Below are 9443 nucleotides of genomic sequence, written 5' to 3' on the forward strand. Positions count from 1 at the left end.
GTATTGGAATTTCTGCTTCAACATCAGTCCTTCCAATGAACACCCAGGACTGATCTCCTTTAGGATTGACTGGTTGCATCTCCTTGCAGTCCAAGGGACTCTCAAGAGTCTTCTCCAACACCACAGTTCAAAAGCATCAATTCTTCGGCACTCAACTTTCTTTATAGTCCAACTCTCACATCTATACATGACCACTGGGAAAACCATAGCCTTGACTAGATGGACCTTTGTTGGCAAAGTAATGTCTATGCTTTTTAATATGCTGTCTAGGTTGGTCATAACTTTTCTTCCAAGGAGTAAGAGTCTTTTAATTTCATTGCTAAACAACAACTTAGGGAAATGCTATCTTTTCTATTGAATTTGAGCTTGGAAAGCTGTTAAGAGCAGAGCCAACTGGAAACCAGCTTATCCCCACAAAGAACCTGAGGATAAAATCAACACAGAACAAAACAAAAGCAAGAGATTTTCATAGCTAAATGTTGGTGCAGCAGGAGATACAGCATAGTAAATGCATTACCCCTACCTTCAATAAGCTTAAGCTATATCTGAGAAAACAATAATAAGTATAATATTCAAGTGAAAGAAGGAAACTGGAAAACTCCCTTTCCTATTTATACTACAAGGAATCAAGAAAGACCAGAGTATTTGCTTCTTTTCTAGTGAGATAAGCAAGAACTGCCTAAAATTGAGAAAGAGAGTTTGAAGGAATATAAATTATGCATTCAGGCTTCATTTGTCTCTCAATTGTTTCCCTTATCTTTCTCCATCACATTCTTAAATATTAATGGGTAAGAATACTCATACCCCTCACCTTGCCCTGACTTTACTGCAAACTGTCTTATAACCATGTTTTTTCTGTAGAAAAGGAGAAATGTTGGCATACTTATTTTAAAACAGATTGACAGGCAACCAAAAGTTAGACTGAGAAATGCTCACATGATTGGAGGGCAATCCGGGGAGAGTGATGTACGAAAGATGCTTAAGAAAACTGAAAAACCAGGAGGTAGGCAAATTCAGTGAGACTGAAGAATCGAGATAGACTTTAAGGGAACTGGAGCAGACCAGAGTAAAAAACACCAGCATGTAAAATTATCCAGGCATACAGAGAGCAGCTAGAGGAGAGATTATATATATATATATAATGCTAAACAAGGGGAGAATATAAAATGGAAGTTCCAAAGAGTTTATATATATAATGCTAAACAAGGGGAGAATATAAAATGGAAGTTCCAAAGAGAATTGTTTTGAACTGAATCTAACTGTAGACCTGAGACCAAAGCACGGAGCTGAAGATCAGAAAGCCATAACTGTCTCATCCTGTAAAAGCCCCGGCACTGTTTCTGTCTGGCTCAGGCTGGATCTAGTAATGAGGCCATCTGCTCATAATGCTTGCTCCATGTGCTGCTTATGCCCAGAAATCTACACGCCTTCCAGCAAAGTCATTTTTACACTGTACTTGACAGACAGAGCATGTGTTTGTGTTAAAAACACTGCAGGAAAGAGGTACTGGGAGGATTCAGAAAAGGCTTGACCTTGGAAAAAGACAGTCATGAACCCTAAGGAGGTAGTATTGAAAAGCCAGGGGCAGTGGAAAGCGGAAGAACCTACTAGAAGCAATTCTTTAGACTCATATCATTCCACAGTAGGCAGGAACACCTGTTTGGAGTTGCTTTGGGGGAGACAAAGCACAATGGCCTTGTTCTTTGTTTTTTAAATGACTTTACTTTCTTCAGTATTTAGCTAAAAGACATACAGTCAAAAATGTCTTTGAAAATATTAGTGGGGACCCCATTGCCAACTGGATAAAGCCCAAATTATTTAACAAGATCTTTTACAATCTGACCCTAAATTACTTTGCACCAACCCTACCTCAGGCCATTTATTACCATATATACTCAAATTTTTAACAATCCACAAATGTGGCATACCCTTTAATGCCTCTACACCACTGGAAGTGTAGTTTGCACTAACCTAATATTTTTTCCACTCTTTCCAAAATGAATCCAAGAAAAGTTAACTTGCCCAAGATTAGACAAATGTTGAGTGTATGACATGATAATAAAACACCATATATGAAAAAATTAAAAATCATAAAAATGAATGGTCATAAAATTTGAATGGAGATGCTTAGGCAAGAGATCATATGCCATGGTTCCTCACAGAATTTCCCACAAAGAGAGAACTGAACTTTGGTGTGAAGATATCAGCCTATATGAAAGGATATTTTAAGCAATTGGAATGTGTCCTTTACCACGTTTAGTGTGAGCATCTTACAAAGGACACTGTTACATTAGTCAAGGTTCTACTGATAAGGATCCTTCACAGACAGATCCTTTTGGTTCTCAGCCCCAGAAATAATTGTATTCGACCTAGAAAGCTGAAATTTATTTTGTTCTCTAGAAACTGAGGCCCTCATGAGTGGAGAAAGTTGGATCTCTTCATTAGCAACTAGAAAGTTTAGAACCAAGTTTGGGGCCCATCTTTTCATGAGCTTATGGGACTCTATGGCAGGAATCAGCAAACATTTTATAAAGGGCCAGATGGTAAATATTTCCATCTCTAAAGGCCATACTGACTCTGTCATAGCTATCGATTCCCATTGTAATGTGAAATCAGAAAAGACAAGGAACAAAGGAATGAGTGTGACTGTGTTCCAATAAAACTTTATTTACAAAAACAGGCATTGAATTGGGTTTAACCTCCTGGCTGCAGTTAAATGACCCCTCTCTATGGCATGCTTTTGTAATAACAAAGTCTTAATCATGATTCTGTTTAATTACTTTAACTTACTTTTCTCTTTGTTCTTTCTTACTCTCTTATATTTATGTTACATGGCTATGGCTTATATAATTGTGCAGCCATTCTGCTATTTTCTGAATCCAAGTGAGTAATAAATATTTAAATAAACATTTTTAAATTAACTGGTTATAGGCTTGCTTTGTGGTTACATTCAAGTAAGAAAGGATATCTGCCAAAGTTAATAGGGCAATGAAACATGTCAGATGAAATAAATTATATTAAGAATAACTTAGAAAGTAAGATTTTATTTTTAATTTTTTCCTCTGGGTGTACTTCTAAGGAAAAAAGACAGAGAAAGCCCAAGTAGAGAAGGAGGTCAAAAAAGAAGTCATGAATAGGTAAGAATGTAGTGAGGCAATAGAGATTGACAGTAACCATTTTTCTTCTGAGTCCTTATTTCTCAGGTAGTGATATTTATAGTTTTCTAACTTTTACCAGAGAATTTTTATATTCCTTAAAAGCCACTTACAATGTGCTGTGCCCTACATGTGTATTTCTACTGTGTTATTGTTCACACATCTCTGTCCTCAACCCCTTAACATTAATTCATTTAATATTTATTAAATATTAATAAACTAATATTATTAGATGCCAGGTATGGTTCCAGAACCATGTGTATAACTCTGAAGGAAAGAGACAAGGTCCCTACCCTTATGGCATTTGTTTCCTAATAGAGAGAAACAATGAAGAAATAAATAAATAAGTCCAATGGGAAAAGAAGGTACTGGGTGATACCAGAGCAAGAGGACAGAGTGATGGAAGACTGCTATTCTGTATTGGGGAAAATACCTGATGAAATATTGGAGCAAATCAGGCAGGTACATGAGGAAAGAGAATCCTAAGAGAGGGAACTGAACGTGCAAAGTTTAAAGGCTCTGAGGTGGAAGGAAACCAGTCCCCTGTTCCTTTTTTGTAGGGAACAGACTCCAGCCCCCAGGACTTCCATGAGGACCAAAGGGCAGACTCAAACAATTGCTAATGAGGGAAGGGAGGGAAGGCAGAGAAATTGGAAGAACAGCCAGGAAAAAAAAGAGCCACCTTGGAGGAGGATCCTGGTTCTGCCTCAAGGGATACATGTAACAGTATTTTTTAAGAAACATCTGGAGTAACAGGCAAATTTGGCCTTGGAATGCGGAATGAAGCAGGGCAAAGACTAATAGAGTTTTGCCAAGAAAATGCACTGGTCATAGCAAACACCCTCTTCCAACAATACAAGAGAAGACTCTACACATGGACATCTCCAGATAGTCAACACCGAAATCAGATTGATTATATTCTTTGCAGCAAAAGACAGAGAAGCTCTATACAGTCAACAAAAACAAGACCAGGAGATGACTGTGGCTCAGATCATGAACTCCTTATTACCAAATTCAGACTCAAATTGAAGAAAGTAGGGAAAACCGCTAGACCATTCAGGTATGACCTAAATCAAATCCCTTATGATTATACAGTGGAAGTGAGAAATAGATTTAAGGGCCTAGATCTGATAGATAGAGTGCCTGATGAACTATGGAATGAGGTTCATGACATTGTACAGGAGACAAGACCATCCCCATGGAAAAGAAATGCAAAAAAGCAAAATGGCTGTCTGGGGAGGCCTTACAAATAGCTGTGAAAAGAAAAGAGGTGAAAAGCAAAGGAGAAAAGGAAAGATATAAGCATCTGAATGCAGAGTTCCAAAGAATAGCAAGAAGAGATAAAAAAGCCTTCTTCAGCAATCAATGCAAAGAAATAGAGGAAAACAACAGAATGGGAAAGACTAGACATCTCTTCAAGAAAATTAGAGATACCAAGGGAACATTTCATGCAAAGATGGGCTCGATAAAGGACAGAAATGGTATGGACCTAACAGAAGCAGAAGATATTAAGAAGAGGTGGCAAGAATATACAGAAGAACTGTACAAAAAAGACCTTCACGACCAAGATAATCACGATGGTGTGATCACTCAACTAGAGCCAGACATCCTGGAATGTGAAGTCAAGTGGGCCTTAGAAAGCATCACTATGAACAAAGCTAGTGGAGGTGAGGAATTCCAGTTGAGCTATTTCAAATCCTGAAAGATGATGCTGTGAAAGTGCTGCACTCAATATGCCAGCAAATTTGGAAAACTCAGCAGTGGCCACAGGACTGGAAAAGGTCAGTTTTCATTCCAATCCCAAAGAAAGGCAATGCCAAAGAATGCTCAAACTACTGTACAATTGCAGTCATCTCACACGCTAGAAAAGTAATGCTCAAAATTCTCTAAGCCAGGCTTCAGCAATACGTGAACCATGAACTTCCAGATGTTCCAGCTGGTTTTAGAAAAGGCAGAGGAACCAGAGAGCAAATTGCCAGCATCCGCTGGATCATGGAAAAAGCAAGAGAGTTCCAGAAAAATATGTATTTCTGCTTTATTGAGTATGCCAAAGCCTTTGACTGTGTGGATCACAAGAAACTGTGGAAAATTCTGAAAGAGATGGGAATACCAGACCACCTGACCTGTCTCTTGAGAAATCTGTATGCAGATCAGGAAGCAGCAGTTAGAACTGGACATGGAACAACAGACTGGTTCCAAATAGGAAAAGGAGTACGTCAAGGCTATATATTGTCACCCTGCTTATTTAACTTATATGCAGAGTACATCATGAGAAATGCTGGGCTGGAAGAAACACAAGCTGGAATCAAGATTGCTGGGAGAAATATCAATAAATTCAGATATGCAGATGACACCACCCTTATGGCAGAAAGTGAAGAGGAGCTAAAAAGCCTGTTGATGAAAGTGAAAGAGGAGAGTGAAAGAGTTGGCTTAAAGCTCAACATTCAGAAAACGAAGATCATGGCATCCGGTCCCATCACTTCATGGGAAATAGATGGGGAAACAGTGGAAACAGTGTCAGACTTTATTTTGGGGGGCTCCAAAATCACTGCAGATGGTGACTGCAGCCATGAAATTAAAAGACGCTTACTCCTTGGAAGAAAAGCTATGACCAACCTACATAGCATATTCAAAAGCAGAGACATTACTTTGCCAACTAAGGTCCATCTAGTCAAGGCTATGGTTTTTCCTGTGGTCATGTATGGATGGGAGAGTTGGACTGTGAAGAAGGCTGAGTGCTGAAGAATTGATGCTTTTGAACTGTGGTGTTGGAGAAGACTCTTGAGAGTCCCTTGGACTGCAAGGAGATCCAACCAGTCCATTCTGAAGGAGATCAGCCCTGGGTGTTCTTTGTAAGGAATAATGCTAAAGCTGAAACTCCAGTACTTTGGCCACCTCATGTGAAGAGTTGACTCATTGGAAAAGACTCTGATGCTGGGAGGGATTGGGGGCAGGAGGAGAAGGGGACAACGGAGGATGAGATGGCTGGATGGCATCACTGACTCGATGGACATGAGTCTGGGTGAACTCTGGGAGTTGATGATGGACAGGGAGGCCTGGCGTGCTGCGATTCATGGGGTCGCAAAGAGTCGACACGACTGAGCGACTGAACTGAACTGAGGGAACTAAAACCTCCAGTGGAATGGAAGATGTTATCATTCTTCATTCCAGATCAAAGGAAGCAGAGAAGCTCTTCAAGAAGACCACCAGAGGCCAGATTAAAGGAACCATAGAAATTCGTAAGATTACCTAAAACCAGATTAAAGGAGTATAGCCCCTGCACATACCCTAATCTTATCAGCAACCTCACCCTTCAACTATTGCTGTAAAACTCTTCATCAAACACTCCTGGGTTGGGACATACAGTGTTTTAGGGCAGGGGTCCACTGTGTCCCCCTTCAGCTGACAAGACAATAAAGCTACCTTTTTCTACTTCACCCAAAATGGTCTCCAAGATTCAATTTAGCACCCTTTCACAGAGGTTGAGTTTTCGGCATTAGGAGCTCAATGAATGCTATGTAGAGAGTATGTGGTAGGGTCAAAGGTGAAAACAGAAAAACTGATAAAGAGACTTGAAGTCTCTTTATTTATTCAGGCAAAAGAGAATGATGCAAACCAGAGTGATAATAGAAGAGGTCTGAAAGAAGTGTTCTGGCAGAGTTTGCTGACTCATTGGATGTGGGTGTATGCAAAAAAGAAAGGAGTAAAAAATGACCCCAAAGTTTTTGTTCAGGGAAAGTGGGAGAATGAATTTTCCACTTATCAAGATGCAGAATACCAGGAACTAATAGGGTTATGATAGTTTACCATGTCAGAGTCATGATCTCTGAAGAAGATTGAGCTTCCAGACCAGGGTAGCAGAGTTTTATTAAAGTATGAAAAGGGACAGAGCAAGCTTCTGACAGACATCAGAAGGGGGATGGAGAGTGCCCCCGTCGCTAGTGTTAGCAAGGCAGTTACATAATTTTTAATTGGTTATTACAATATATCAAAAGAATGTCTCAAGGTTGTAAAAATTTTACCAGACCCACTCCCACAGTTTACATTTTAAGATAACAGGATTAGAACTTAACAATAGAAAGATTTTACCTGACCCACTCCCATAATATACATTCTAAAATATCAGGATTAGTCAGAAGGTTTTCAGGAAGGCAAAACTGTCCTCAAGCAGGATACATGGTTGTTATATAATCCTTAGTACAGAGTTTAAACTGAGCTGTTTGTTGTGACTGAGAAATGTAGAGGAAAAAGAAGTTGTTTGTCCTTTTCCCCTCCTTGAGAATTCCAGACCCCTAACTCCTCCTTGAGAGCCCCAGACCCCTTTTTCCGTCTCAGGGACCCCAGACTTCTTATCAACCTGCCTAGGAATTGACTCTCTCAGTTGGGAAGAAAAATCATGTATCTATTTTAAAGTAATTAAGTTTGAAGTGGCTAATCAGACCTCCAAGTAGTGATGTTTGTTACATAGTAAGCTGTTTGAATCCAGGGTTGAGAGGAAAGGTGTGCAGTAGAAATATAAATTTAAGCATAGTCAGCATATAGATTATATTTAAAGCCCTAGATGGGTGGAAATCATCATGGGAGTGAGTACAGTTAGACAGAACAGGGCAGTTTGAAAACTGAACTCTGGGGTCCTCCAGTTTTAGGAGGTTTGAGATGAATATATGAGGGATTTAATAAGGGAGAATAAAAGACAGAAGCCTGTAAAATAGGAGGAAAATGAGGAAAGAGTCTATTCCTGGAGATCAAAGCTAAAAAATGTTCCAAAAATGAAGACATAATCACCTGTGTCAAATGATGCTGATAAGTCAAGGGAGATATGAACTGAGAGGTGACCTTTGATTTTGGCAACATAAAGGCCACTGATGTATTTCATTAGACTGGTGAGGGATAAAAGCCTGTTTGAAGTCAATTCAAGAGTGGTAAAAGATAAAGGGCATGGAAAAATTTTCCAAGTTCAGAGAAATGGACAGTAGCTGGAAGTGGACAAAATCCATAGAACTCAATGTAAAGGACAAGTTACATACAGTAAATACAAAGATAGGTCATTTAGGAAAAAGTGTTTGACATCCTATGTGCTCAATCTCCCCTTGCTTCATTCTTTTCTCTCTTTCTCTCCATGATATGAATCCTACCCTCCTCCAAATCTGCCTGGACATCCAGGGTCCTGAACAGCCTTCCTTTGCACTGCTGTATCAAAGCTGTCAGGACTAGAAAGGTGAATCCTTTCTACAAAGTGGCTAGTAAGACTACATGGGTCTGCACTGGCAGATACTTTGTATTTTTGACACTGATCAAAATCAATCATCCTCAACTAAAATAATAGATTCAAAATAAATGGGATCTAAACTCATCACAGCTCTGCCACCACCTCTAGCTTCCCCTTCAATCCCACTGTAAAATCCTATAATACAATGAATGAAATCACTAATCTGGAAGCTAGACAAAAGATGAAGAGGTACTTTACATCCCTGAGATTCTTTTCTTATGCTATTGAACATGTTGGGTTTTATTCTGAAAAGCGCATCAATATTTGAAGCAACCAAGTTGTCCTTCAGTGGATGGATGAATAAATGGTGGTATATCCACAAGTGGAGTATTAGTCAGCTCTAAAAAGAAAGGCACTTTTAAGCCATGCAAAGACATGGAGGAACTTGAAACGCATATTATTAAGTGAAACAAGTCAATCTGAAAAAGCCATATATGCATGAATCCAACAGTGTCACATTCTGGAAAAGGTAAAATTATGAAAACAGTAATAAGATCCGTAGTTTCCAGGAGCAGCTGAGGAAGAAGACATTGAGGAAGAGATCAATAGGCAGAGCACAGAGGACTTTTAGGAACTGAAAATACTCTGTTCATTATTATCATGAATATGTCATTATACATTTCTCCAAACCCGTGAAACATACAATACCAAAAGCCCTAAGGTAAACTGTGGCCACTGTAGGTTTATCTTTGGTAAAAATGTACTACTCTGGGGTGAGTGATGTTGATAAAGCAGGGGTGGGGGAGAATGCATGGGTTGGGGCAGGGGACATATGAGAAATCTCTGTACCCACCTCTCAATTTTGTTTTAAACCAAAAGTGAAAGTCGCTCAGTCATGTTCGACTCTTTGCGACCCCATGGACAGTAGAGTCAGTCCATGGAATTCTCCAGGCCAGAATACTGGAGTAGGTAGCCTTTCCCTTCTCCAGGGGATCTTCCCAACCCAGGGATCAAACCCAGGTCTCCCACATTGCAGGTGGATTTTTTACCAGCTGAGCCACAAGGGAAGGCCCCCCCAC

Source organism: Oryx dammah, unplaced genomic scaffold, assembly GCF_014754425.2.
Source record: "Oryx dammah isolate SB20612 unplaced genomic scaffold, SCBI_Odam_1.1 HiC_scaffold_25, whole genome shotgun sequence".
Classification (NCBI taxonomy): Eukaryota; Metazoa; Chordata; class Mammalia; order Artiodactyla; family Bovidae; genus Oryx; species Oryx dammah.